Source organism: Corvus brachyrhynchos, unplaced genomic scaffold, assembly GCF_000691975.1.
Source record: "Corvus brachyrhynchos isolate BGI_N302 unplaced genomic scaffold, ASM69197v1 scaffold95, whole genome shotgun sequence".
NCBI classification, from domain to species: Eukaryota; Metazoa; Chordata; class Aves; order Passeriformes; family Corvidae; genus Corvus; species Corvus brachyrhynchos.
Genome location: NW_008238347.1, coordinates 83,709 through 88,885, shown reverse-complemented (window position 1 = coordinate 88,885; position 5,177 = coordinate 83,709). Strand labels below are relative to the sequence as shown.

At 47.1% G+C, this 5,177-nt stretch overlaps 1 protein-coding gene across 3 annotated transcripts in view; it reads right to left on the bottom strand.

Annotated features, from left to right (window-relative positions):
* The window catches only part of CNTN4 (contactin 4), a 176,508-nt gene that overhangs the window by 91,888 nt on the left and 79,443 nt on the right, over window positions 1-5,177 (bottom strand). The gene's annotated exons all lie outside the window — the stretch shown is intronic.

The window sequence follows — 5,177 nt, the reverse complement described above, 5'->3', positions numbered from 1 at the left end:
GGCAGGCGTGGGCGCTTCCTCTTCTTAGTGCAGGTGAGCAGATCCCACCCAGAATGCTGAAAATTCCCACCCCCTGTACTCCACAGGGATCTTTTCCTCCACAGGAAAGCTCCAGAATGAGGGAGGAGCCAGGAAAATGTGCAGGGCTGGGCTTCTGCTCCTCAGAGGTAAAACCTTGGAGAAATAAACCTCCCAAGGAGGACGAGCAGAGCCAGGCACACCAATCCCAGCTGCCTCCTGAAAAACCAGCCCAAACCCTCTGGCTCCTGTATTTCCAGCCCAAACCCTCTGCTCCTGTATTTCCAGAAGGTTTAAAACACATCAGCTCCCATCAACCCTCAGACTTTAGATATCCCTGTGGAAATGCTTCCATTTGTGGGCTGAATGCACGGATCAATCCCTGGGATCGTTGGTTGGTTTGTTTGGAATTCAGCAGAGCTGCCCCCCCCCAGTGTTTTCATTATGAATTGTTCTTGAAAGAGTGACTTCCTTGCCAATTAATCTCCAAAAGATAAAATGAATGCACTCGAGGGCAATGAGGGTTCACCAGTAAAGACTTTGAGCAGCCATTACAATGCGTTTCTTAGCAACTAACAGTGAAAATTATGGGATTTACTCGTGTAAAAGATATAACAGGAAACACCCCAGCAATGGGAATATTGAAAAAAACCCTTTCCAGTAGGATGTTGGGAGTAATTTTCTCTTTCTACCACCACAATGAAATTATTTTGAGATGGTAGGTCAAAGCCCCAAAGTATTCTCACTGCAACCACATTATTACTGGATTTTCTGCCACTCTTTGCTCTGTGCAGTGCTGGGTCCTAGCTGCTAATTCATGTTTAACAATTATTTTGGAAAAAAAAAACCCTTTTATAAAATGAATTCTTTCAATAAAATGTGTGTGGGGACCAGTTTTTAGAAACAGCTGTGTGATTCCCTTCGCTTCAGAGGATGTTCACGGTAACAAAGAAGAAAGTTAAGGGTTTCTATGATTGAATCAGAATATCCTGAGCAGGAAGGGGCCCACAAGGATCACCCCTCATGAATAATCCAAAGGGAAAGGTACAAAAGGCGAGGTGGAGGATGCTCCCCTGGTTAGGGGGTAGAAGGCAGCCAACCTCCAACCCTGTCCCTCAGGCACCGAGGACACATTGAAACAGTTCAGGCTCAATTCCACAAAGAAAATTTCACCTGTCTCGGGCCACCTGCATGAGGAGGAGGAGGAGGAGGAGGAAGAGAACAAGGAGACTTTTCCCCTTCCTTTTAACCTCCTGAGGCAGCACAGTGATGCTCCACCCCTGCTCCAGCATCCTCACAGGACACCTCACACCTCTTATCCCCCACTCTCCTGGGGCCTAATTCTGTTCTAAAATTGGTCCCTCAGCCCCTTGGACATCTCAGTATCATTTTGGCCTGCAGAAACTGAAGAAAACATCCACAGCATTAGCATGGAGGTTTAAGTTTGAGATTTAAAGGAAACTCCTTCCTGGAAAATGTCCATGGGTTGGAAAGGTGATTTCAGAGAGGCCTCTGAGCACAGAGCAGAGGGAAAGACATCAGCCATCCTCCCCTCATGGGCTCCCACAACAAAAAAAAACCCTGAAAAGCAGATCCCATTTCTCTAACAGCTTTCTCTAACATTTCTCTAACAGTTTCACAGACATTGCTTTCAGGCAGTTTTTGTAACAACAGGGGTCAAAACAATGATATGACTGAAAACCAGCACTGATTCAAACTTGATTTTCCTCTTTGGATACCCATTTGGAAATCAGCAGCATGTGACAAACAGTGGTGTTGAGGAGACAGGCAATGGCTCCTGCACAGCTCCTCACCCACTCCCAGAGGGTTTATTTCCAAACCAGCATCCTGCAGCTAGCCACATCTTTGTGAATTTTCAGGTTAAACTGCAAATCCTGCTGAGGAGTTTAGGGCCAAATTGAGTCATCACAGCAGGGAGAGAATATTTCATCTATGAGCCTAGGGGATGGCTCCATGGGAGAAGAGGGGCGTTATCTGTTGGGAGAGGCTTGGTCCCATCATCGGGATCATTCAGCTGCTGCTGGTGGAGGTGGTGATTGAGCAGACACAGCCTGGAGGCCCCTGGGGTGGAGGGCACTGGGGTGTCCAGGCTGACTCCCTGCAGTGCTCCTGGAGACGTGCAAAAATGCCTGGTTTCAAAGCTTTGGCAGTAAAACACAGAGTGCAGCCTCAGCAAGGTAAAAGAAATTCAAAGTTATCTCTAATTAGAGATGCTCCCCTATAGCTGCTCACAAATCAGTTTTTTTTCGCTCATCCCACTGTGATCAAAAAAAGCTTGGACATCACTTAGCAGAGAATTACAAACAGAAGGGAAACCTTGCACTGTCCCATTTCCTCTGAACCCACTTCCACCAGTGCTGCCAGTTTGGGACAGCGTGGAAGATCAGCAGCACCAGAAGCCACCAAATGAAACTGAATGTGAACACACAGATCTCCAAATGCACATCCTGGAGAAGGGCTGCAAGGGCTGGGCAGAACAAGCTGAGGAGCTTCTCCAGGGGTGATTTAGAGAACTTTCCTTGGTGATTAATGACTGTGGAGGTGTGGGTATAAATCAGAGACATCAAGGTTGGAAATGACCCCCAAAATCGAATCCAACCTTTGAGCAAACACCAGGGCCACCAAACCAGATCACAAAGTGCCACATCTACTCACTGTCCGAGCAATTCCAGGGATGGTGACTCCACCATTGCCCTGGGTAGCCTTTTCCAATGCTTAACCATGCTTCAGTGAAGACACTTTTCCTGATCTCCTTCCCGGGCACAACTTGAGGCCGTTTCCTCTTGTTCTGTCACTTGTTCCCTCAAAGAAGAGACCGACCCCCACCTTGCCACAACCTCCTTCCAGGGAATTTTAGAGGGTGACTAAACAACTTCCAGCACCTGTGAGAGGTTCCATTCCGTACATTATTCCATGGTCAGTAGGACTGATTTGGTAAGGACACCCTGGAAGCTCATCCTCCCTGTCCTGCCAAAGGGACGGGAGCTGAGCCGGCGGAACAAGCTGCAAATTCATCACTTTGGGAGGGGTGTGGGCCAGCTCTGGTGCCACTAAAAATCAATGGGAGCTTTATCTCCATCCTGAGCGGAAGCAGGAGCTGGGCCACAGCAAACAACTTTAATCCCATGTCTGAAGGGGTGGGCTCACCCCCAAAGTGCCGCGTCAGAGCCGCGCCGCTCCCCAGCCAGAGCTCCTGATTGATTCCAGGGTTATTTCCCAACAGAAACCACAGCACAGTGAATAAAACTGCCAAGCTAAACCCCAGCCCCTAAAAGAAAAAGTACATCATTTAATCTAGTTCAGCTGTGTTTTCATAGATCTTTGTGGAAAAGCCATTATTAGATCCATACTCAAGAGTTTAAAGCTTTTTTATTTTCTGAAAGCTTGTGTTGCTACAAGCACAGGGCTTAGGGTATCATTAATCCATATTCTGTTACTGTGGCACAGCAGATTCCTCACTCGGTGAAAATATGTTCAATTTCAGAGACAACTAGCATGGAAAAAAATAAGAAAGGGAAAAGAGAAAGGGGAAAAAGGGAGGAAGAAAAATGAAGAAAAGGACAAATCTGAAATGAAAATGACATATCAAAAAGCAAGTATTCGGGGGAAATATTAGCACTTTTATCATAATGAGTTTGTAACCTAAATACATATTTCAAGGATGAAATTGCTGACCCTGTCTGCCCTCCACAGGAGGCTGAATGGCTCAACCACAGTTTAATCTTCCCTGAAAAGGCTACAGAAGAATAATACAGCCCTTGAAGAACAACACACATTCCTGATGCCCCAAGCTTCACAATTTAACTCTTAAAAGGAGGGGGAAAAAACCCCTCAAACCCCAGCCATCAGCCTCAGAAGAACCAGCAGAAACAAAAATGAGACAAAACGAAAACCACACAACACACGATGAAGATGGAAAATAAGGGATTGCTCAGATGAAGGGTGAAGCTTCAAAAATCCATTTTTATTGTTTCTTAGAGGCAGAGCCTTTGTAGTAAACTTAAATCACTCTGCATGTCCTAATTCAGCTAATTCTGGTTGCAATCCCTTTGATTAGAGATGACAAAAAAATTGTTTTGTCAAAGCCCACCTTGGGAAACCCTAATTTTTTTTTTTCTTTAATCCAAATGTTTCTAATCTGATTACGCTGTTTTAGCAAACTAAAATATAATCTAGGAGTCAAAAATGTTTCCATTTACCTGAGTTCCCAAGCATGACTGGAAAAGAACAAGCTTTGTTTTTAAATTCAGTCTTCTCAGGTACGATACAGTCAGACCAGGTATGTGAGGATTTGTCTCCACTCAAGTAGTCCCTGCCTGCTGCACTTGTCAGGATCAGAGAATCCCACAAGGGTTTGGGGACCTTAAAGCCCATCCAGTGCCACCCCTGCCATGGGCAGGGACACCTCCCACTGTCCCAGGCTGCTCCAAGCCCCAATGTCCAGCCTGGCCTTGGGCACTGCCAGGGATCCAGGGGCAGCCCCAGCTGCTCTGGGCACCCTGTGCCAGGGCCTGCCCACCCGCTGTGGGATTAGGAGGACCCTCCTTTCTCATCCCACATCCTGAGCTCTGAAGCCCAGATTTGAGGAGCTGACACTCAGCTTGTCCTTTTCCACTGGATTTTGGGAAGCTGTGACCCTGCCAAGCAATGCTGAGGGGCTTTGCTGGGAGTGCTGCTGCTGCTGCTGCGCTGGGAGCTGGGAATGGCCATGGACGGGAAGGCAGAGCCTGCTGTGGGAGCAGCAGCCCAAGGTGGTGTTTATGAAGCAATCACCTTGGCATCCTGAAATCTGGAGTGATGGGAATGGTCTTGAGGAAGCTGCTCATTACCCATCCCCAGGGAAAACGTGCCTTCAGTCATGGACAAACTCCAGCAGGTCATGGGCAGAAGGATAATTTATTGTAAACTATGTGGGGAGACAGAGGACTGCACCCTCTGTATTTTTCCTCATTACAAATTGTCCCTCTAAAGTATGTGAACCTGGGGGTTACTGGTATTTTTATCCCCTCCTTTCTGTAGCTGGAGCACATCAGCTTCTCTCCCCAGTCAGTCAAAAGCACCTTTCATTGCACCGTTCTCCATGACTGAGAACTCCATGCCTGGGAAGGCTCTGCCTTGAACTCCTGCAAGGATATTCC